Source organism: Panthera uncia, chromosome C2, assembly GCF_023721935.1.
Source record: "Panthera uncia isolate 11264 chromosome C2, Puncia_PCG_1.0, whole genome shotgun sequence".
Taxonomy (NCBI): Eukaryota; Metazoa; Chordata; class Mammalia; order Carnivora; family Felidae; genus Panthera; species Panthera uncia.
In genome coordinates this window covers 101858360-101884143 of record NC_064810.1, presented here as the reverse complement: position 1 = coordinate 101884143, position 25784 = coordinate 101858360, and positions in this window count along the sequence as shown.

Below are 25784 nucleotides of genomic sequence, written 5' to 3'. Positions count from 1 at the left end.
CTTGATTGTTATTGACTCCTGAATTGAGGGATCAATAGGAACAATATATGCCTGGAGACAGATGTCTTCATGCTGTGTGATCTCAGAAGAGTAGGGAGCTATGGAATCCCCCTTGGGAGCTGAAGGCAGCAGAGGAGTGTTCAGAATAGGAATGGAGCTTAGCTGCTTTGTTTAGTTTTGCATGTTGGACTCTTCATCCTTTGAACAAAGGGATTGGGACTAAAATAAGTTTGAAAACAACAACATTAAAACCTATTTTTTAAAAAGATTTTTTAGTTTTATTTTAATTTAATTTTTAATTTTAATTTTTTTTTAGAGACAGAGAGTGCTAGAGAGAGCATGAGGAAGAGGGGCAGAGCGACAGAGAGAGAATCTTATCTTTTTTTGTTTTATAGATATATATACATTAATTAATTTTATTTTTTAAATTTAGATCCAAATTAGTTAGCATATAGTGCAACAATGATTTCAGGAGTAGATTCCTTAATGCCCCTTACCCATTTAGCCCATCCCTCCCTCCCACAACCCCTCCAGTAACCCTCTGTTTTTTTTCCATATATAAGAGTTTCTTATGTTTTGTACCCCTCCTTGTTTCTATATTATTTTTGCTTCCCTTCCCTGTGTTCACCTGTTCTGTGTCTTAAAGTCCTCATATGAGTGAAGTGCTATGATATTTGTCTTTCTCTGACTAATTGCACTTAGCATAATACCCTCTAATTCCATCCATGTAGTTGCAAATGACAAGATTTCGCTCTTTTTTTAAAAAAAAAATTTTTAACGTTTTATTTATTTTTGAGACAGAGAGAGACAGAGCATGAACGGGGGAGGGGCAGAGAGAGAGGGAGACACAGAATCGGAAGCAGGCTCCAGGCTCTGAGCCATCAGCCCAGAGCCCGATGCGGGGCTCGAACTCACGGACCGTGAGATCGTGACCTGAGCTGAAGTCGGACGCCCAACCGACTGAGCCACCCAGGCGCCCCAAGATTTCGTTCTTTTTGATTGTTGAGTAATACCCCATTGTGTATATATACCAAGTCTTCTTTATCCATTCACCCATTGATGGACATTTGGGCTCTTTCCATACTTTGGCTATTGTTGATAGTGCTGCTATAAACATTGGGGTGTATGTGTCCCTTCGAAACAGCACACCTGTATCCCATGGATAAATACCTAGTCGTGCAATTGCTAGGTCATAGGGTAGTTCTATTTTTAATTTTTTGAGGAACCTCCACACTGTTTTCCCGAGTGACTGCACCAGTTTGCATTCCCACCAGCAGTGCAAAAGAGATCCTCTTTCTCTGCATCCTCACCGACATCTGTTGTTGCTTGTGTTGTTTATTTTAGCCATTCTGACTGGTGTGAGGTGGTATCTCATTGTGGTTTTAATTTGTATTTCCCTGATGATGAGTGATGTTGAGCATTTTTTCATGTGTCGGTTGGCCATCTGGATGTCTTCTTTAGAGAAGTGTCTATAATGTCTTTTGCCCATTTCTTCACTGGATTATTTGTTTTTTGGGTGTTGAGTTTGAAAAGTTCTTTATAGATTTTGGATACTAACCCTTTATCTAATATGTCATTTGCAGACATCTTCTCCCATTCCATTGGATGCCTTTTAGTTTTGCTGATTGTTTCCTTCGCTGTGCAGAAGCTTTTTATTTTGATGAAGTCCCAATAGTTCATTTTTGCTTTTGTTTCCCTTGCCTCCGGAGATGTGTTGAGTAAGAAGTTCCTGAGGCCAAGATCAAAGATTTTTGCCTGCTTTCTCCTTGAGGATTTTGATGGCTTCCTGTCTCACATTTAGGTCTTTCATCCATTTTGAGTTTATTTTTGTGTATGGTGTAATAAAGAGGTCTAGGTTCATTCTTCTGCATGTCGCTGTCCAGTTTTCCCAGCATCACTTGCTGAAGCGACTGTCTTTATTCCACTGGATATTCTTTCCTGCTTTGTCAAAGATTAGTTGGCCATACATTTGTGGGTCAATTTCTGGGTTCTCTATTCTGTTCCATTGATCTGAGTGTTTGTTTTTGTGCCAGGAAAGAGAGAGAATCTTAAGCAGGTGGGGCTCGATCCCATGATCCTGGGATCATGACCTAAACTGAAATCAAGAGTCAGATGCTCAACCAACTGAGCCACCCAGGAACCCCTAAAACCTATTATTTGTTGGAGAAATAGATTTGAATTGGCAGAAGTAAGTTCTAGGTGAACAGAGCAGATGTTACTGACACTCTAGCTAGCATACACAAGTCAAATTTGTGGCTACTCAAAGTCCACTAAGGGGAGAGTTAACAAGGAGCTTCCCAGGTGCTGGAAAACTCCCCAAATTGCTGGTTTGTATGTAAGTCAGTGAAATGTAGCAAGATGGAGAAAATCGGATTTATGAAAACTTCCCTGGGGGAGATGACTAAAAGTCGTTGGAAAGCATTCGTTCAGTTATTCATTAAATATTCACTACTTGCTTTCTGTATGCCTAGCATTGTCTTGGATGCTGGGGTTAAGTAGCGAACAAAAAGCCAGAGCTCCTGCTCTTGTGGCGACTACATTCTAGTGGGGGATAGAAACAGTACAGAATAACCCTAGAAAATTCCAGGGAGTGACAAGAGCTATGAAGAAGTTAAAGTGGATTAAAAGGGAAGAGTGATGGGAGGAGCATTTTGCACAGAGTGGAGAGGAAAGAGTTTTCTATTAAGGTGACTTTGAGCAGAGATCTTACAGGGTAAGGGAGCAATGGGAGAAAACAAACCACAAAGAGGAAATAGAAAAACAAAGGCCAGGAGGCAGAGGCTTCAGAGGCACTTGAGGAACAAAAAAGAGGCCAGTGCCACTGGAGTGGAGGAAGACAGGAGAAAAAGATGTGCCAGAACACTTTTATCAGGTAGTGAATGTAGATTATGAGACCTCCAAGGAGACTTGCTCAAGGAGCAACAAATCATCACTAAATTCCTTCAAAAACGTGTAGGTCTGTGTGGTTTATTTTGCGATGTGGCTTTTGTTTTGATGATTGGGTAGGGCATACAGATTTGGAGCCTGAGCTGAGCCTCTCAGAGCAGGGAAGCCATGCTTTGCACTTCTCACCTTCTGGGCCTTTCCTGCACACAACATGCACTGAAAGAACAGAGGATGGAAGTAATGTGTGAAATTATTAACCTGTCTTGGTGACCACTTATTCCTAAAATTGTCTTGTCTGAGGACCAGATAAAATGAGAAGGGTCTGAAAACTCTGAAAAGATAATTCCCTTGTTCAGACCCCCTCACACCATCAAAGCTAGCAGTGTCTAGTCAATGCTTTCTCCTGATGCCAAATCTTGGACTCTGACTCTTTTGTTTTCCTGTTCCCCATTTAAGGACTCTTGTGATTACGTTGGGCTCACCCAGATAATCCAGGATAATCTCTTTATTTTAAGGTCAGCTGATCAACAAACCTAATTCTATTTACAACGTTAACTCCCTGAAGCCAGGTAGTATAACACATTCACAGGTTCTAGGGACTAGGGCCATTATTTTGCCTACTACTATCACACTCCATAAATGCAATGCGGTCTCTTTCTTATGGCCTTGATTTTTTTTATTTCAATATTAATTTCGTTGTATTTATGGTTTTTAATATAAGCTTCCTCAAACCTGTTTTGAAAAAGAGGCAATGAAAATGGGCTCTAATATGCTTAACAAATATGAATCATGGACATACTGTATGGTGGTAGAGAAATCTAAGAGTTGTCTTGTGGTTTTCCCTCCACCTGCACCTCACCATTAAAATAAAGGGAGTGGGGCTGCTTGGAAAAGTGAGTTGATAACCTTGGACCCACTCTCCTTTTTTCAGAGCTGACAGTCTATTTTACAATGTTCTCAATTCAGTCTTTGGGGCAGAAAAGGACTGAATTGGCCACTATATTAGTTGTTTATTCCTGTTTACCAAGTTATCTCTGAATTTAGAGGCTGAAACATAAAACATTTATTATCTCATTGTTTCTCTGGGTCAGATATCTGGATACAGCTTAGAAGGGTGTTTCTGGCTCAAGATGCAGTCGGGTGATATCTGAAAACTAGGGGAGGATCCACTTCTAAGCTCACTCATGTGTTGTCGCAGTATTCAGTTCCTTATAGGTTGTTGGACTGAAGTGCCTGTTACTTGCTGGTTATGAGTTGGAGGCTTCCCTCAGCTTTTTGCCATCTAGGCTCTCCACTGGGTACTCAAACATGGCAGCCAGCTTCCCTCAGAGGGAGAGTCTCAGATGGCAGCCACCATCTTTTTGTAACCTGACCTTAGAAGTAACATCCCATCTCTTTGGCCATATTCTGTTCATTAGAAGTGAGTCACTGGGTCCAGCCCACACTCAAGGGATGAGACAGCACAAGTTCATGACTACCAGGAGGGGGCGGACTGTCAGGAGCTGTGTAAGAAGCTGCCCATCACAGCCATGTGGAATCCATGAGGACATAAAGATACATGTGTCTATTTAACTCCCGTCAAAGAGAGATAAATGTAGAGGATGTGACATTAGAAAATGATGCATCTCAGAAGCAACAATTTGCACTTTGATTAACAAATGTAAACTCTGTATATCAAACAGAGTAGCCATAATACAATTGTTACTACTATGTACCAGAAGGATTAGACAGAATTTGTCTATGCTAGACTAATTTTCCCCCCACAGAGTTTGCAACTGACATCATAAACAACAAAACAATAAAAAGATAGGAGACATATGTTGAAATGAGTGGGGCCTAAGAGCATGTTGTTAGAAGAGTGAAAGTATTAAATATGAAGCCAAGCCAAAGTCTGCATTACTAGAATCCATTCTGGGGTAGCAGAAAAGTACCATACTAATCTAAACATATTAGAATGAAAGGAAAGCCATGCATCAGAACGTTCATAGAAACTCACAGTATGTCATGGATTATTGCTAGAACAATTTAATGCAAAACAAATAGTAAGGCTGGCAAATGTATTTCTATAGTGAGGGACTGATGATATTGAAAAACTCAAAAGAGGGGCACCTGGGTGGCTCAGGCAGTTTAGCGTCCGACTTTGGCTTGAGTCATGATCTCATGGTTCGTGGGTTCCAGCCCCACATCGGGCTCTGTGCTGACAGCTCAAAGGCTGGAGCCTGCTTTGGATTCTGTGTCTCTCTCTCTCTCTCTCAAAAATAAACATTAAAAATTTTTTTTTTTAAACTCAAAATAAATAGTATCAAATGGATAGCAGTATCTGTGGCAACATAGATATGACTTATATTTGTGTGTTTTTAATGGTAACAGGCATATACATCTTTTAAAAAATAATCATTGTTATTGCTTCTCCTCTATTTCCCTTTTTCCTTGGTTCAATTTCCTTTTTTTTCTATTTAATTTTTTCTGTTTCTTCTATTTTTCACTTCTTAAGTTATTGTTGGTTAAACTATGCTTCTAATTTAAAAAGCATAGCTAGGTTCTACAATAATACATCTTGAATCACAAGTATTTGGAAGAAATATTTCAGTTACTGTCTGGTTACCAACTTATTTTCCTCAAAGGAAGGTATTGAGAGGGTGTTAGCTTTCTCACCTGACACACCTTGCTTGCACAATGGGTAATTGAGCATCCTCTTCTGTTTAATATCTTTGATCTTGAATTCACTGAGGTCCAGGGACTTTGTGTTTTAATATTAAAACATGGATCAGGTATGACCGTTAGGGTACCACTACTAATTATAACTTGATTATTTTAACACCTTTATTGAGGTATAATTGACACATACATAAAATGAACATTAAAAACTTGAATCTGAATTTTACTTTTTTCTTTTCACTTTATGATTTTGCTTTGAGTATTTGGAGAGAAATGTTTCTCCTCAAGGTAGAACATAAACAACTTTGTAACAAATCTTTTTGGTGATATCCTTGGTGGATATGACAATACTTAGTTGCCAATGCAGCCTCCTTAAGAGCCCTGATTTTTTTCAGATTATCAAGTGGCAATGTACACAGGAAGGCGGGATCCCTTCTGAGCCCCAAAACACAAATTATGTGTAATGCCCCCGATTTCGAATCCGAGAGACCACCAAGGAGCCGATACTGATGCAAATGCACGAGGGTTTATTTGCAAGCTTGAGCTTGGGCCCAAGTATACCCGACACAGCGGAGCAGGGACTTGGACCCCTAGGTTAAAAGGCGTAGCAGTTTTATAGGGCCAGTGGCCAGTGAGATTGTAACACACACAGAAAGTTGCACAGTCATGCCAGTCCACACGCAGGTGGCCAATTGAATTACAATTTACCCTATAGTAACTGTTTGAACTAGCCTATCACTCTGGTCAGAATTGCCGCACAAGTTTGGCGGGCAAAAAGTGGGGTTTACATTCTTTGGGGGTTAGGGGTTCCGCATCCCTATTTGAGCCGGTTTCCAGTAAGGGTGTGCTCCGTGGCTTGACTAGGGTGGGGGAGTGTCTTAAGCAATAAGCAGGTCATGTGGGGGTTATACATGAGATGGTGGGTGTAGCACAAAATGGAGTTAGTCTTGCTCTGCTTGTCCAGGGGTAGGGGATTTTTGTTAAATTCCTTGGATCCCACATATGATTTTCCCAATCCCATTCATTTTTGCTTTTTGTAGGGAGGTGGTCCAGTTCTGGTCAATGAGATGTGAGTCAAAGTCTGCAGGACACTTCTGCGAAATGTTTTTCTCCTTGCCAGCTAACTTGGGACTGCAAGGGAGGAAGCCAAACCTCTGAGGATGCAAAGTGGAAACATGAAGGAATCTAGGTTTTTAATGATCTTGTTGAGTTGCATACCGACTGACCCTGTTTCAGGTCTACCTCTGAACTTATGATGTGATGTTATAAATAGCCTTATCAGAGCCACTATATTCTGCAACTCCAGGGAGAGCCATTCACACTGTACAACATAGCGGTCCTGGATCTTACTGTTTAAGCCACTTTTAGATAGATATTCTACAGTTGCAGCCAAAAGCATCCCACTTCATAAAATGGGGCAGATGGTGTTCCAATATTAAGAAACTTTCTCTGTGTGCCAGTTTATACCTTGCAAAAGACTATTACTGGAAAGTTTTAAAATATATGTAACAGAAGCCACAACTCAGAATAAACAATAAAAGGAATTCATTGGCTCAGAGGTAGGGCAGGCTTCAGGGGGTTCGATTTAGGATTTCTTGAGGTCATCAGCAATCTGGCTTTTTTCCTGCCTAATGTTCTCAACTCTGTCCTCCCTATGTTTTGGCTTCTTCTTCAGGCTGTCTTTCTTCATGGTGGCAAAACTTTACAGTTATTTCAGACCTCATTCTACCCCTCGAACTCTGTTGAGCCACCTGCTTAGCTTAAGTCACACGCTCAGTTTTAGGAGCTGGGGATGGAATCAAATTTCCAAGAAGTCTCCAAATCAAAATTCGAGGTTGGATAGGAGAAATGAAATGCTGGGACCCAAACATGAAGTGTCCACTCCATGGACTTGGAACTATAATGCAAATGAACTTTTTAAAAATGTGCTTGAAATTTACTTATTCTCACTCTCAAAAGAATGTGAGATGGAGATAACCAATGAACTTAGGCCCATGGGTTACCTATACAGCATGAGATTTGGTGAACTCTTGGGGAACTAAGTACAGATCTGACTGTCTGTGAACCTCTGCTAAGTCCTAGTTTGAACATTTGTGAGACAAGACTTCCATTTATTTCTAGAACTAGATGTCAAGGCAATCAATAGTGATTTAAAGAAGCTGCTTCGGGAGAAATGTCAAACTCTTTGCTCTTTAAAAATGTTAATGGAAAATTTAAAAATCTGTGAACTCTTTTCAACACCTTCACTTTTCTGAAATCCAAAATTACTAGTGTTAAAAAACAAAATTCAACTGAGTGAATTTAAAGATCAAGCTGGCTTTATTAAACAATTCATGAATCGGGCAGCATCTCATCCAGCAAATAGAAATGAGGTCTGAAGAACCAATACAAAATGGAAGACTTTTTTATAGGCAGAAAGGGGCAGGAACAAGAGAAGAGTGGATTGCCTCATCTTTCTTTAGGGGGAAGAATGGGCCTATCAGGTGGATTACCATATTAGGGCCAACCAGGAAATTCCAGTTTTACTGGTTTAAGGTTTACATTCCTGGTTGAAATTAGGCGTTCAGTCTTGGTTTGCTGATGTGGTGCTTAGCACAAGTAAGTCCAATTTGGATTTGTTGTCTATCTCTCTTTTTTTAACACTAGCATTAAAAAAAAAGAATGCAATGCGATTTAGTCAGATCCACGGACACTTAACTGCCACAGCTGCCATTTGCACCAGAAAATTAAGCAAAATTGGCAGAATACACAGCTAGCTATTTGCAGAGGCACTTGAAATCCACAGCCTATGTTTGCATGGATTCTTGGCACACGGTGCTCAGTGGCAAACCATGGTCATCTGAGAGCCTGGATTAGGTACTCATCACCCTGTAAACATTAAATCTATTTCACACCTGCTTTTGAAACCTGGAAATACTGCCAACTTATTTTCCCAGATGGATTTGGCAAAAATTCCAGCATATTGTACAAAATTATAGATCAGAGTAAATTCAGTTCTCAAATTTATTGGACATCTGGAATCGGTAAAAAATGTGGTATCTATTTGAGAAAGGAACTTGATGCCCTCAGCGGTCCTGATCATTTTGACCAGAGTGGTACAAACTACGAACAGAGAAGCCCAGGATTGGCTTGCCCAGGATTCTCCCTTCAGGAACATTCCTAGTTAGGTGCCGCTAGCCACGCCCCGCAGCTGTAACGAATTTGCTACCTTCTCTCAGAAAACCATTTTACAAGTTAATTGCTTTTATTATGGAAATGTATTCCCTGACTGAACTGGAAGGGTGATTTTGAAAATTCAATGTCATACAATGTGTATATAAATAAGCTGCTTAGGAAAAGGAGGAAACAGATAGCCAATGATAATTCTTTCCTAATGCTCTGAGATTGTCTGTAGTTTAAGCAATTAACCTTTTATTTTTTTTTTCTTCAATTTTTAGAAAAGACAATTTGGGCACTTTAAATAACCACAGCAGTGCTATGTTCACACTGTAAGTAGAAAGTGCAAGTAATGGAAAACATCAATATTTTCCTGACCATAAACTCCAGCTTTCTTCTTTCATGTACTAAAAAGGCTGTATAGGGTAGTGGTTAAGAGCTTGGGTCTAGACCTGATTGCCTGAATCCTGGCTTTGCCATTTGTCAACTGGGTGATCTTGGATAGGCTACAAACTTTCTGAGCCTAGGCTTCTTTATGTATGAAATAGAGATAATAATTGCCTGTGCCATAGGGTTGCTAGAAATTGTAATTAGTTAACACATGAAGACTATTTAAAGCAGTAAGCACTATTTAAGCATTAGCTGTAATTATTTGATACATTTAACTTTCAGATACATTTGCCAAAGGAAGCTTTATTGGAATCCCAAGATAACTAAATCATTGTGTACTTTCATACTGTATTTTTGCAGACATTTGCCTTGAAAAGTCATTTAACTATCTCAATGAAAGATGAATAGCACTATTAATAAAATGATGAAGTCTTCATTCTATGCAAACATTCCAAAATGTATATTATTTGAAGGTTCTCTGATGCATTTAACAAATATTTCTGGAGCACCTGCCATATGTAAGGCACTGTTCTAACATGGAGTTGATGGCATATATGTGTGTGTGTGGCTTACATGGCGCTTATAGCCTTGCAGGAGGACACAGGCAGTAAATAAACAGGTGATTTGTGAAATGCTCATAAGTTCTATGAAAAAATAAAGCAAGGTCAGGATAGAGAATGATGGAGAGTAGGCTTTTATAGAGAAGGCTTCTCTGAAAAGGTTACACTTGAGAAATCAGCTGAAGAGGTGAGGGGATGAGCCATATGAATATTTGAGGAAAAGGTTGCCTGGGAAGAGGGTACTGCAAGTGCAAAGACCCTGGGGCGGGAGAGGGCATTTAAGGAGTGGCAGTGGGGAGTTGAAACCCAGGAAGTCTGTCTCCATCTTGCCTCTATACTCCCACATTATCTCCTGCACTCTTCTTCTTCACAAGCTCTCTGCTTCAGATAGGAAGATTATGTGAGAAAAAAGAAATAGATCACCACAGTGAAATACAAGTTATATAGATTTACATTTGTTAGGCTGACCTACTCACAGATTCCAAAGAATCAGTGTGGATGACAAATTTGACTTTCCCTTTTCAAAAGCTGCTCAGACTAGACAGCAAAACATATTCAATTAAGAGCAGCAACTAGGACCTTCTGGAATGCTTCTTAGCTTAGAAAGATCTACAGCCTAGCGTTTTTGTGTAAAAATTTGCATGCTTAAGTCTTTTTCTGGGGTGAGTGCTGTGTCCCTACAGGGTCTCTGAGCTCAATAAAGGCTGAGAATCACCAGGTCAGTGAACAGGGTTTTTCGAAATAGTAGAAATATTTTTGATTTGTTTAAAAAAAAATCTCAAATGAGCAAAAATGTATCAGAAAAATAAACATATTTTTGATTGTCTTATGTTGTTAAAAAGGGGAGTATAAGGAAACTAATTGCTTTTTTTAAAAAAAGGTTTTGTGGATATGGCATCATTTAGAAAATAATTACTAATTTGTTGGATTAAAGCTGAGAAGTTAAGTCTGGAAGAGCTTATTTTGAGGGCAAATTGTAAAGAGTAGCGGCCAACTTCATAGAAAAGCAGCCACCTGGCTAGAGGAATATTCTGAAGAACATTCACAACTGAGTATTACACGTTTTCTATTTTTAAGGCAGTCCAGAAATTCTAGTTAAAGAGAATCTAAATCAGTGGTTATAAATTAAGAAAGTGTGTTATTCTGGGTCCTCTGAGAATCAGCCACCAAAATGGGATTAGATTAAGAGAGACATGTGAGTGAGAGAAAATGGGGAAAGGCAGATAAGCAGGGAGAGCTATCACATTACGATGCATATCTGACGGAATGAAGGAGATAGAGAAGGAAGGTTAGGGGGAAGTATCCTAGGTCTCCTGCAGCCCAAGGAAGTTTAGCAAGGCTGTCACGGAGTCCTAGAGCCAAAGTCACGTGCTAGAGAAGTCCCATGTGTCCCAGAACTGGGCCTGTCTTCGTCCTTACTGTCTCTGCAGCATTCAGTCATTAGCTGGGAATAGCTTGTGGGAAGCCTAGCCTTGGCCCAAACTCAGCAATGGATTTCAGTGCAGGGTGATCAATTACGCTATAGTTGATGTCAGAGACGTGCATTCTCATGGCCACAGAGAGAGTATCGAAATCACCTGGGGAGTTGTCTCTCTGCAGCTTCCACCCCTTCCAGTCCTGGCCCCTCCACCCAACTCAAGATGTCTTTAGCAGCCATGGGAGCTGCTGCCTGGGAGAGAAGCACTGGTCAGACCACCAGAAACCGGTGGGGCTGTGTCATGTCCTTCATGCGTTTTGAAGTGGTGAAAGTGGTGAGACCATGGGAGACAGAAAAATATCTTCTGTTTGATGTTTATTTTATAAAGGCACTATTGGAAAGGATCTCTTATGAATGGCTTCCTAAGGATTAGTTACAAAGTTACTGAGTAGCTGACACATTGCTATGTCTCCTTCTCTGATTTGTTCTAAAAAGTCAGAGGACAGTTGTTGAGGAAACAGTTTCCATGGTCGGATGGACAGAGCCCACTTCCTGTGGTCTCAAGAACATTTCAACAAAGTGGAAATACCCACTCGTGAAGAGTAGCTCAATGAAGATTATGGTGTGGTTAGCTGCAGGGCGGGGGGTTCAACAATACATCTGACCCCCACACACTTCAGGCATGCGCCGTGTGCATGTGTTCTGCTCTTCCTCCTCACTGAACACTATCTTCTCAGCCTGTTTCAATGAAGTGCTTCCGACCTACTACAGCCCTTAAGCATGTCTCTTTTTACATTGGGATCTGACCTAGAGTATAGCATTGGCTTATAAATAGGCCTCTCCCTCTGAACACGGCTCGTCCAGTGCTGAAAGTCAGGTGTTATGTGCAACAGACATGAACTAGGTCCTATTTGTCATTATTAAAAATTGTTTTTTAACATTTATTCATTTTTGACAGACAGAGGGAGACAGAGCACGAGCAGGGGAGGGGTAGAGAGAGAGGTATATAAAGAATCTGAAGCAGGCTCCAGGCTCTGAGCTATCAGCACAGAGTCCGATGTGGGGTTTGAATCCACAAACTGGGAGATCATGACCTGATCCAAAGCTGGATGCTTAACCGACTGAGCCACCCAGGCGCCCCTATTTGTCATTATTTTAAATGGAAAAAAGCATAATGTAACCATTGATCAACATTAAGCATTTCCTAAAATGCAACATAACACAGTGAAAAGTCTAAAAGTAATAAATAAAATGCTCATGTTAGGATGTAAATTGCGCAAATCATCACTTTCTGATCACCAAAAAAAAAAAAAAAATAGTGCAATTATTAACTAATGATTGTTTTGTATATGGTAATGTGCACAGTTTGCATATTCTATGTAGCTGTGATGGTTGATTTTATGTGTCAATATGACTGGCTTAAGGGATGCCCAGAAGCAGGTAAAACATTAATTTTGGGTATGTTTGCAAGGATGTTTCTGGAAGAAATTAGCATTTGATTCAATAGACTGCATAAAGAGATTGCCCTCACCAGTGTGGGTAGGCATTATCCAATCTGTTGAGGGCCAGAAGAGAAGAAGAAGGTAGAGAAAGGATGAATTCTCTTTTCTTTTCTTGCCCTAGGACAGCCATTTTCTCCTGCCCTTGATGTCAAAGCTCCTGGTTCTCAGGCCTTTGGCTTCAGACTGACTTACACCAGCAGTTTTCCTGACTCTCTTGGCTCTCCAGCTTGCAGATGGCAGACTGTGGGATTTCTTGGCCTCCATAACTGCGTGAGCCAATTTCTACAAGAGATCTCCTCCTATATATCCTCATATAGTGGTTCTACTGGTTCTGTTTCTGTGGAGAACCCGGACTAATACAGTTGCAGACACTATCTGTGACCCTGGCCTTTTCTGCAGCAATCTGATTTCTAGCTGCCAACACCTGGGATTCTTTGTCTGAGGGTTTTCACAGTCCACTGGATATAGACTTTGTGACTGGGTAAAAAGTGTCTTCCAATTAATGCCCTCCTGGAGCAGTTCTTCCCCAATAACTGATGGGAATGGGTGGATAAAGGCTGTTGCTCCCTTACCCCTCAAGTGGAATAACTCTGAGGTGCCTATTCTATACTGACTTCCTTACTGGTGTTTCCCAGATCATTAACCAAATAGGTATTTGCACTCAAATACTTGTCTCAGGTTTCTGTTTTTGAGGGACCTAACCCAAGACTTTTTATCATAAACTTTATGCACTAGAGATGACTATGATATTTCAATCTATTTCTTAACTCCAGCGATATCCCAGAGGGACATCCTTTTCATTGACAGTCTGCACATTTTTCAAAATATCTATGATTCTGACATTCTATCAATTTTATTTAGAATATAAACCATTACTTTCCTCTTACATAATTTTGTTTAAAATGTCTTTAAGTTTTGAGGATGAAAATACAATTTTTACTATATAAATATTGATGTAAAACAGCATTTCAAGAGATATGACATTGTATGGAATTTGAGTGTTAAAAAAAAGAAGCACAGGATGCCTGGGTGACTCAGTCTGTTAAGCGTCCGACTCTTGATTTCACCTCAGGTTAGGATCTCATGGTTCAGTTTGTGAGACTGAGCCCTGTGATGGGCTCTGTGCTGACAGTGCAAAGCCTGCTTGGGATTCTCTTTCTGCCCCTCTCTCCCTGCCCCTCCCTCACTTGTGTGCACGTGCTCTCTCTCTCTCTCTCTCTCAAAATAAATAAACTTAAAAAAATCAAGAAGTATAAAAATGTGGAAAAACCTAAAATGTTCATTGATTGATGAGTGGATAAATAAGATGGGGTATACACAAACAATAGAATATTATATAGTCATGAAAAGGAATGAAGTACTGATACATGTTAAAACATTGAAAATATGCTAAGTGAAAGGAGCCACGCACAGATGGCCACTAATTGTATGACTCCAATTAAATGGATGTCCTGAATAGGCAAATCAAGAGACAGAAAATAGATTAGCAGTTGACAGGGGCTGGAGGAAGGGCAAACGAGAGTGACTGCTAATGTGTTCAGGCTTTCTCTTGGGGGTGATAAAAACATTCTGGAATTAGACAGTGGTGATGGTTGCACAGCCTTGTATACATACTGAAAATCACTGAAATCAAGAGGCATACTACCCTTAAAAATATTTACTTTTGGAGATGAGTCGCTTCAAAATTTGTGCAATTATTCTAAAAAGTTTGGAAACTAGTAGTCTACATTTGGTGTATGGGCACTCCACATCAGCTATCCTATATATCCTGCCTATTTATTTATTTAGTAATTTCTACACCTAACATGGGGCGTGAACTCATGATCCCATGATCCAGAGTTGCATGCTCTTCCAAATGAGCCTGCCAGACACCTTAGCCTTCCTTCTTAATTAGCACCTTTAGATAAGCACCTTTGTTTGGTGCTAAAGACCCTTGGAACAAGAACTGAGTAGATCATGGCTTCTCAAACTTTGATTCTTTTAAAACATTTTAAAGAAAAAAATTTTGTTTTCCAAATTTTTATTAAATTCTAGTTAGCATACAGTGCAATACTGGTTTCAGGAGTAGAATTCAGTGTTTCATCAATTACATACAACACTCAGTGCTCATCATAACAAGTGCCCTCCTTAATACCCATCACCAATCGAGCCCATCCCCCTACTTTCCTCCACCAAACCTTCAGTTTGTTCTCTATCTTTAAGAGTCTCTCATGGTTTGTTTCCCTCTCTTTCTCTCCCTTTCCCATATGTTCATCTATTTTGTTTCTTAAATTCCACATATGACTGAAATCATGTGATATTTGTCCTTCTCTGACTTATTTCGCTTAGCATAATATACTCTAGCTCCATCCAAGTCATTGCAAATGGCAAGATTTCATTTTTGATAGCTGAGTAGTATTCCAGTGTGTGTGTGTGTGTGTGTGTGTGTGTGTGTGTGTGTGTGTACCTATATATATATATATATATAGGTACACACACACAACATCTTCTTTATCCATTCATCAGTCGGACATTTGGGCTCTTTCCATAGCTTCACTATTGTTGATAATGCTGCTATAAACATTGTGGTGCATGTACCCCTTCAAATCTGTATTTTTGTATCCTTTGGGCATATACCTTATAATGCAATTGATGGATTGTAGGGTAGTTGTATTTTTAACTTTTGAGGAACTTCAATATCTTTCTTCAGAATGACTGTGCCAGTTTGCATTCCCACCAAAAGTGCAAGAGGGTTCCCCTGTCTCTCATCCTCCCCAGCACCTGTTGTTTCTTGTGTTGTTAATTTTAGCCATTCTGACAGGTATGAGGTGGTATCTCACCATGGTTTTGATTTGTATTTCCCTGATGGTGAGTGATGTTGAGTATCTTTTCATGTGTTTGTTAGCTACCTGGATGTCTTCTTTGGAAAAGTGACTATTCATATCTTCTCAGGGCTTCTCAAACTTTTGAAGCCTGTACCCACTCCATTAACTGTCTTCAGTGTCTGTCTCAGTCATGAATATTTCCATGATAAGATAAGAAATGCATTTCTTTAATCTCCTAAATTAAACCTGGTTTGAGCTTCCTACTCAACAAGGTTGGTAATATATTTCCAAATATTATTGGTCATCCTTCTAGCGCCTTCCCTTTTCTTAGGACACATCCAGGGATATTTTATCCATGAGACCTTAGAGTCGGAGTGCTAGGACCCATGAGCTTTTCAAGGGTTTATGATAATATTTAAGATCTGAAGATTTAAAAAGTTAACTCATTAAAAAAATGCTAGCCAAATAAAAATGAATGCATGCTTAGTTAAATTTTATAAAATGTTCTATTATTGCATCATATTTATTAATAATTAAATTTAGTATAAAAAACACCATCACATTTGAAAGTGGTTAAAATTTTTTGAGAATATACATAATATCTTCCTCAAAAATTAGAGCCAAACATAATTAAATAACTTAGGCATAGAAAAATAATCTCAGAAGCAAAATTACAGAAACTCAGAAAGCTTTTTCTGCCAAAGAAATTTTACTAAATGTGGGACATAGGTGCATTTCAATATAGTTCATATGAGATAAGGTGAGGTCTCTGAAAGTAAGTGCTTGGGGATTACAGCAGCTTTAAAACAGTCCCATCGACCAGGGTCTTAGGCAATTGTGACTGGAAAAGAAACCTCTCTTCAAGCCCATCCAGCAGCCTTGCCCATCTGAAGCAGGTTTTGCTTACCTGGCTCTGTGCCCAGGTCAGCTTGCTCTTGGCTGCATCTTGAGGCAGCATCCATTTGATGGATGGTGGCATCCATTTTTCCTGTCCCAAGCTTGGATCTCTAACTCTGGACTGAGCACCAGTTCTATAAGGTCACTCAGCATCCCCAGGGTGCTATGGCCCTACGATTTGGTGCTCCTCTTCTTTAAAAATTCTGTCCCAACCACAGTTTTAGACCTTCCAAACCAATGTGAGTGGGCTGCTGAACAACCTCAATACCAGTGAATAAAATGCTTGTGCCCTCCTGGGTTAAGGGAACCCAGGTATCTAGAGTTAAAGGTCTGGAGGTTCCTCCTCAGAGAGGAAGAGGGAAATAACTTACTTCTTTTTTTTTTCTCCCAACGCTTTAAGGACAAAACATAAAAAATTAAAAATTAATAAAAAAGAATGGATTTATTTTAAGTTATTTTTTCCAAATGTTTATTTATTTTGAGAGAAAAAGCATGAGTGGGGGAGGGAGGGAGAGAGAGAGAGAGAGAGAGAGAATCTCAAGCAGCCTCTGAGCTGTCAGCACAGAGGCTGATGTGGGGCTTGAACAAATGAACTGTGAGATCATGACCTGAGCCAAAACCAAGTCAGATGCTCAACTGACTGAGCCACCCAGGTGCTCCAAGAACTGATTTATTTTAAACTCAACATTATGTTTGTAATTCTTTATTAAAAATTTTTTTTAAATCTTTATTTATTTTTGAGAGAGAGAGACACACACACACACACACAGAGTGCAAGTGGGGAAGGGCAGAGAGAGAGGGAGACACAGCATCCTAAGCAGGCTCCAGGCTCTGAGCTGTCAGCACAGAGCCTGAAGCGGGGCTCGAACTCATGGGCCATGAGATCATGACCTGAGCTGAAGTCAGACACTTAACCGACTGAACCACCCAGGCACCCCTGTTTATTTTTTTTTTAAAGGAAGCTTTAAAAATATATTTTGTCAAAATATACTTCATGCCTCTTCCCATCTAATTCTCCTGTATACTCTTTTCTCTCCTCTTCTCCCCTTATACCTAATGAGAGTTACCTGTGGGAATGAGTCTTTAATGTTCAGTAACTTAATCTTTGGGATGAATCCCAAATAATAAAATATTACATCCCAAATAAAAATGGACTCCCCTCTTAAGCTCTAAAATCACAGGCTATTTCTGTTGTAAGGTTATAGGTATTTCAAAATGAAATTCAGACATATAATGACATCAATCAAACCTCCTCTTCAACTTCTGACTAAATCTCATTCAGCAAGCATGGATTCTTTTTGAAAGATATTTTCATTGAATAATAAGTGTCTACAATCACAATGGAGTGATATTTTATGCTCTATGTCCACTCAAAACTTTCTCTTCCTAAAAGTATAACCATGATTTCAATATCTGTCTTAAATGCACAGTATTTAAGACTTACTGTTTCTTAATGTGCTTCTAGATATTGTGATACTAAAGTTGCATTGGTTTGAGCTTGATGTCCAGAGGGTTGTATCTGTGGAGGCACTAAGTCCAAATGTGATCAGCCTGCTTAAAGGAAGAATTTGCATAAAACATAGACCTGACACTGTTAGCACATAAATAAATGTTATAACCAGGCTAAGTCTTCTTTCCAAAAGGACTTAAAATCAGTTTACTGGTGGTAAATACTAAAGCTGCCAGCATCAAGGTCTAAGATTATTCTTACTATTATTATTGTGGGCAAAAAACACATAACATAAATTTACCATCTTAACCATTAAAAAATTTTTTTTAATGTGTTTTTTTTTATTTTTGAGAGAGAGATAGAGGTAGAGCACAAGTGGGGGATGGACAGAAACAGAGGGGGACACAGAATCCAAAGTAGGCTCCAGGCTCTGAGCTGTCAGCACAAAGCCTGGTGTGGGGCTTGAACTCACAAACTGTGAGAGCATGACCTGAGCTGAATTTGGCCGCTTAATTGCAGGCACCCCAACCATTTTTTTTTTTAAGTTTATTTATTTTGGAAAAGAGAGACAATGTGAGTGGGGTAGGGGCAGGGAGAGAGGGACAGAGAATCCCAAGCAGGCAGAGCCCAATGTGGGCTCAAACTCACAAACCATGAGATCATGACATGAGCCAAGATCAAGAGTTGGATGCTTGGGGAGGAGCCAGGATGGCGGAATAGCATGCAAGTTTTTTTGTCTCGCGTCCATGAAATACAGCCAGATCAACACTAAACCATCCTGCACACCTAGAAAACTAGTTTGAGGATTAACAAAACAATCTGCACAACCTGAGCCACAGAACTCAGCAGGTACACGGCGTGGAGATGTGAACTGGGGGAGAGAAAAGGGGAGAGTTCGGGAAAAGCACCCCCCAAAAAATAGCTGTAGAGAAAGTGAAAAGAGAGAGTGAAAGAGAAAAGTGGAAACAGCCTCAGGGACTAAACTAAAAAGGGAGAAAGGAGAAAGGAGAGGGTTTAAATTCCATTAAGACTCTATAAACAGGGGGAGTGCTGAGTCTGAAACTCCACAGCTTGATACCTGGCAGTGCTCTGGTGAGAAGAGCGAATCCCTAGATGCAGAGTGAAGTCCAGGGGGACTTCACTGGGGCCAGATGGGGAGAGGTCGTTCCCCCAACTGGGAGGACATCTGATAAAGACTGTGTGGGTCCCCCATGACAAAGGCCCCAGTGGACCCAGGAGAACAACCACATTCATTGGTGCTGGAACAAGTTCGTTAAAGGGGAAGCCTGATGACAGATGTATGTTGTGATTTTCCATAATCCCTGAAATGCTGCTGCTACATGATCATGTCCCTTTCTGGGGCAGGCTGGCACCTAGCTGCAGTCTCTGGGCATCTGCAGAAGCATGGTCCTGAGAACGTTCCTAGGTGAGGCCAGCACCTGGCCATTGCTCAGTGAGACCCTCCTGCAGGGGCAGAACGGGTCAAAGCCGTAGTCCCTCAGAAGTGAGGGGTCAGGAAAAACAGCCACATCTGAGATAAAACTCAGGAGGGAGGTGCTGCCTGGGGCTTGGTCATGGACAGTGTAAAAGCGGGGTGTGGATGGAAGCTGAAGACAAAGGACAGGCGCACAATTGCTGATCTGGGAGAACAGAGTTCTGATGCTAGAGACTGGGTAGCTAGGTGACGCCATTTTCACCACTCCCGCACTTGCGCATACACACCTACAAGCACCACAACAATCCACCCCAGTAAGCTAAGCAGCGCCATCTAGTGGAAAATGGAGCTGTTACACTAAGTCCCGCCCAACTGGGCCAACCTTGCTCTTCAGGAACACAAATCTCTCTGCCTACTTAGTTTATGGACTATAAAGCGCTTCATAGTTTGATTTCTAGGGGAAAACAAAGTAATTTCAATCGTATTTCAGTCTGTTTGCTGGTCCATGTATTCAATTTTCCTTTTTTTCTCCCCTTTTTCTTTTCATTTTTTTGAATACAGAAAGAGAAAAAATTTATTTTAATTTTCAATTTTTATTAAAAATATTTTTCTTTATTTTTTTCTACCACATTTTTTACTTTTGTGTAAATTTTTTCAAATTCAACTTTATTTCCATCATTTTATTTTATTCTATCTCAGTGTATTCATTTTTTTCAAATTTTCAAATGATTTCCTTTTTTTTTTTCTTTCCCCTTTTTCTCTAATCTGTCAAGCCCCTTTCAACACCCAGACCAAAACACACCTAGGATCTAGCATCATTTATTTGCTTTTTGTGTGTGTGTGTGTTGTTTTAAATTTTTAAATTTTGATTGTTTAAATTTTAATTTTTTTACATCATTAGTTCCTTTTCTCCATTCAAAATGATGATACGAAGGAATTCACCCCAAAAGAAAGAGCAGGAAGAAACGACAGCTAGGGACTTAACCAACACAGATACAAGCAAGATGTCTGAACCAGAATTTAGAATCACAGTAAAAAGAATACTAGCTGGAGTAGAAAATAGATTAGAATCCCTTTCTGCAGATATAAAGGAAGTAAAAGTTAGTCAGGATGAAATAAAAAATGCTATAACTGAGCTGCAGTCTCGAATGGCTGCCATGGATGAGATAGAGCAGAGAATCAGTGATATAGAGGACAAACTTATGGAGAATAATGAAACAGAAAAAAAGAGGGAGACAAGGCAAAAGAGCACAATTTAAGAATTAGAGAAATCAGTGACTCACTAAAAAGGAACAACATCAGAATCATAGGGGTCCCAGAAGATGAAGAGAGAGAAAAAGGGGTAAAAGGGTTACGTGAGCAAATCATAGTGGAAAACTTTCCTAACCTGGGGAAAGACACAGACATCAAAATCCAGGAAGCACAGAGGACTCCCATTAGATTAAAAAAAAACGACCATCAACAAGGCACATCATAGTCAAATTCGCAAAATACTCAGGCAAGGAAAGAATCATGAAAGCAGCAAGGGGAAAAAAGTCCTTAACCTACAAGGCAAGACAGATCAGGTTTGCAGCAGACCTATCCACAGAAACTTGGCAGGCCAGAAAGGAGTGGCAGGATATATTCAATGTGCTGAACTGGAAAAATATGCAGCCAAAGAATTCTTTATCCAGCAAGGCTGTCATTCAAAATTAGAAGGAGAGATCAAAAGTTTCCCAACAAACAAAAATTAAAGGAGTTTGTGACCACTAAACCAGTCCTGCAAAAAATTTTAAGGGGGACTCTCTGAGGGGAGAAAAGATGACTAAATAAATAAATAAATAAATACCAAAAGCAACAAAGACTAGAAAGGACCAGATAACTCCATAAGAAACTCCAACTCTACAAGCATCATAATGGCAATAAATTCATATCTTTCAGTACTCACTCTAAATGTCAATGAACTAAATGCTCCAATCAAAAGACACAGGGTAACAGAATGGATAAGAAAACAAGATCCATCTATATACTGTTTAAAAGAGACCCACTTTAGACCTAAAGACACCTTCACATTGAAAGGAAGGAGATGGAGAACCATGTATCATGCTAATTGTCAACAAAAGAAAGCCAGAGTAGCCATACTTATATCAGACAATCTAGACTTTTTTTTTTAATTTTTTTTAACGTTTATTTATTTTTGAGACAGAGAGAGACAGAGCATGAATGGGGGAGGGTCAGAGAGAGGGAGACACAGAATCTGAAACAGGCTCCAGGCTCTGAGCTGTCAGCACAGAGCCCGACGTGGGGCTCAAACTCACGGACCGCGAGATCATGACCCGAGCTGAAGTCGGCCGCTTAACTGACTGAGCCACCCAGGCGCCCCTAGACTTTAAAATAAAGACTGTAACAAGAGATGAAGAAGGGCATTATATTATAATTAAGGGGTCTACCACCAAGAAGACCTAACAATTGTAAACATTCATGCTCCAAACGTGAAACCACCCAAATATATAAATTAATTAATCACAAACATAAAGAAACTCACTGATAAGAATACCATAATAGTAGGGGACTTCAACACCCCTCTCACAGCAATGGACAGATCATTTAAACAGAAATTGCACTACTAGGTATTTATACAAGGGATATAGGTATGCTGTTTTGAAGGGGCACATGCACCCCAATGTTTATAGCAGCACTATCAATAATAGCCAAATTATGGAAAGAGTCCAAATGTTCATTGATGGATGAATAGATAAAGATGTGGTATATATATACAATCGAGTGTTACTCAGCAATCAAAAAGAATGAAATCTTGCTATTTGCAACTACGTGGATGGAACTAGAGAATGTGCTAAATGAAATTAGTCAGTCAGAGAAAGACAAATATCATATGACTTCACTCATATGAGGACTTTAAGACACAGAACAGATGAACATAAGGGAAGGGAAGCAAAAATAATACAAAAACAGGGAGGGGGACAAAACATAAGAGACATTTAAATATGGAGAACAGAGTGTTACTGGAGGGGTTGTGGGAGGGGGGATGGGCTAAATGGGTAAGGGGCACTAAGGAATCTACTCCTGAAACCATTGTTGCACTATATGCTAACTAACTTGGATATAAATTAAAAAAAAAAAAAAAACAACAACCGCCATTAAAGTGTGAATTGGACAATTAAAACAACATTTAAGTGTGAATTGGGACAATAAAACAAACAAACAAACAAACAAACAAAGAGTTGGATGCTTAACTGACTGAATCACCCAGGCACCCCTACCACCTACCATCTTAACCATTTTAAGTGTACAGTTCAGGAAGTTAAGTATGTTACATCATTGTGCAAAAAAATCTCCAAAACTTTTGGGACACCTAGGTGACTCAGTCAATTAGGCATTTGGCTCTTGACTTCAGCTCCGGTCATGATCTCACGGTTTGTGAGTTTCAGCCCTGCATCTGGCTCTGTGCTGACAGTGTAGAGCCTGCTTGGGATTCTCTCTCTCTGCCCCTCCCCTGTGTGCTCTCTCTCAAAATGAATAAGCTTAAAAAAATCTCCAAAACTTTCTCATCTTGCAAAAGTGAAACTCCATACCCACTAAAAAAACAGCTCCCCACTAATCCCACCCAACAACCCCTACTTTATGTTCCTATGAATTTGATTATTCTAGATACCTCATATAAGTAGAATCATAAAGTATTTGTGTTTCTGTGACTGACTTATTTCATTTAGCATAATGTCCTCAAAGTTCATCCACATTGTAGCATGTGACAGGATTTTCTTCCTTTTTAAAGCTGAATACTTCATTGCATGTACATACCATATTTTATTTGTCCATTCATTTCTCAATGGACATTTTGGTTGCTTCCACTTCTTGGCTATCATGAATAGTGTTGCTATGAACACGGGTGTACAAATACAAGGTATAAGGCTTGAAGCATATTTTCCTACTCTGATGATGGATCTGAGTGGATATAGTCACATTATAGTAACTATATTTCTGATTTTGTTGTTCTTTCAAAAACTTCCAGCCTCTCCGTATATATAACTAATGAAATAATATAAACTTATTATTCAAAGCTCTCCAAAATACATGTGAAGTGATGAATCCTGATTTATCTCCTGCTACTCCTCTAAGCTTTCCTCTTTTTGAAACACTGTGAGCAAACAGAATAGTGCCATTTTGTCTTTTTGGAAGTTTATCCCCTGTATCCAACCCCACTTTTCCTACATGTCCAAATCCTCCTATCCCCTTCTTCATGAAGCCTTCCTGATCCCTCCAGTCAGATATGATTTCTTTCTCCTAAAAGTCCCCACAATGTCTTGTGGCAGATGTATTTGTGGTCTGTATTTATGAGTTGCCTATAAACTTACTGTCTCTATTCACTCCCTTCCATTAATAATTATTCGCTTCTATTGGGCGCTTACTATGTACCAGGTAACGTTCTAAGCACTTCATGTATATTATCTTCTGTAATGGTTAAAATGACCTATGGAATAGGTATGATAATTATTTTGCTGATGAGAAAATGGAGGTACAAACAGGTTAAACATGTCTAGCCACATAGTGTGTTTTGAGTGGACAAGATGGGCTTGTGGTTTTGGAGTGGAAATGACAAGAGATCAGAGTGGTGGGAGTAGTAGTTGTGAGAGCGCCAATCCAAGAATGGCAATTTATTCAATTACAGAAGGGCTGCCAGCCCCTTTGCCTGACTTTACAATCAGCATGTTCACCACAGGAAATATATACCACGTGCTTATGTTTTTGTTAAGGACATTTGTCAATTTGTAGTATATTTATGAGTGATTATATGTTAAAGAACTGTCCTTCTCACTATAAGCTCCATGAAGATAGGAAACATGTCAGTTTTGCCTGGTTCCTAGTACAGTGCCTAATACATAATAGGTGCTGAATAAATGATAAACTTATAAATAGATGAATGACTAAATGAATGAGTTATACTCTGCACTGTATTGGGAATGGTGGGAGAAACAGCTGGAGAAATGTACCCTGAGTGCATTGCAGATTCTGGTGTCCATGGAGGAATAAAAAGCTTACTTGCCCACTCTAAGCATAATATAAAAGATACAAATTATAAAGAAAAAAGTAGAATTAATTTTATAAAAATAAAATATAAACCACAAAACCAGAAATGAAGCCCCTTGGGGCCCCTGGGTGGCTCAGTCAGTTGAGCATTGGACTCTTGATTTCAGCTCAGGTCATGATCTCACTGTTCTTGTTAGAGCCCTGAATTGGGTTCTGTGCTGACAGTGCAGAGCCTACTTGGGATTCTCTCTCTCTCCTTCTCTCTGTTCCTCCTCACTTGTGCTCTTTCTCTCTCAAAATAGATAAATCACCTTAAAAAATCCTTATATTTCTTTTCTTTTCTTTTTTTTTTTAATTTTTAATGCTTATTTATTTTTGAGAGAGGCAGAGACAGAATGCAAGTGGGTTAGGGGCAGAGATAGAGGGAGACACAGAATCCAAAGCAGTCTTCAGGCTCTGAGCTGTCAGCATCAGAGCCCCACGTGGGGCTTGAACTCACAAGCAGTGAGATGGTGACCTGAGCCAAAGTCAGATGCTCAACCAACCGAGCCACCCAGGCGCCCCCCCAAAAGACATCCTTATATTTCAAAGCATCATAAACAATGGAAAAGTAAAAGGTAAGACGGGAAAAATATTTACAGCTTGGATAACAGTCTTAAAATATGAAAAATTTTGACACTTCAAAAGAAAAAAGATAAATACCCTAGTAGAAAAATGGACAAAGGACACTCATTTTGTAAAAATGTTTGTTCTCGCAAAGAATTTCCCTGTGTCTATAAATGAAAATATGATCTTAAGATGAGCAACAATGTAAAAAAAAAAAAAGAAGTAAAAAAACTGAATGGCCTTTAACGTTTTGTCTGTTAGTAAAATCAATTTTCAACTATCCATGGGTGAGTTATTCTTTGACTTTTCTATTGCTACCCAGGATTCAGAGGCACATTGATTAGTTTCACTTATTACCAGCAATAGTAGAGAGAATTTGAGTGGGGCTGAAATAATTATTTTAGAGTAATTACCTTCATTCATTCATGAACAAATATTTATAGTATGCTAACTATGTGCCAGGCATTATGTTAGGTGTTGGGGTTATACTGGAGAGTAAAATAAAAAGGAACATATAAACTATAGTGAGAGTGGGGGCTGGGGGTGGGGAGCAGACATGAACTTAAAAAAAAACCCACAAAATATATATGTACAACTTTGATGAGCACTCTGAAGTAAAAGTACAGGTTGCCATGAGAGAGAGCAAGAGGGACCACACTTGGACTGTTGAGTCAGAAAGGGCTCTTGAGAGAATGATACATGAACTGAGATTCGAGGGATTGTAGTTAACCAGGAAGTGTGGATGGAAGAACAGGTTTGGGAAAGGTGAGCATTCCAGCTAAATGGAACTGCTTGAACAAAGGTCCTGAGTCAAAAGGGAGCTTGACACTTTACAGGAACTGAAAGAAGTCAAATGGGGCTGAAGTGGATGGGCTGAGGGAGTAGGTGCCATGGCATAGACCGAGAAGGACAGGAAGGCCATAGCTAAGATTTGTGGGTTGTTTTTTTCTTTTTCTTTCTTTCTTTCTTTCTTTCTTTCTTTCTTTCTTTCTTTCTTT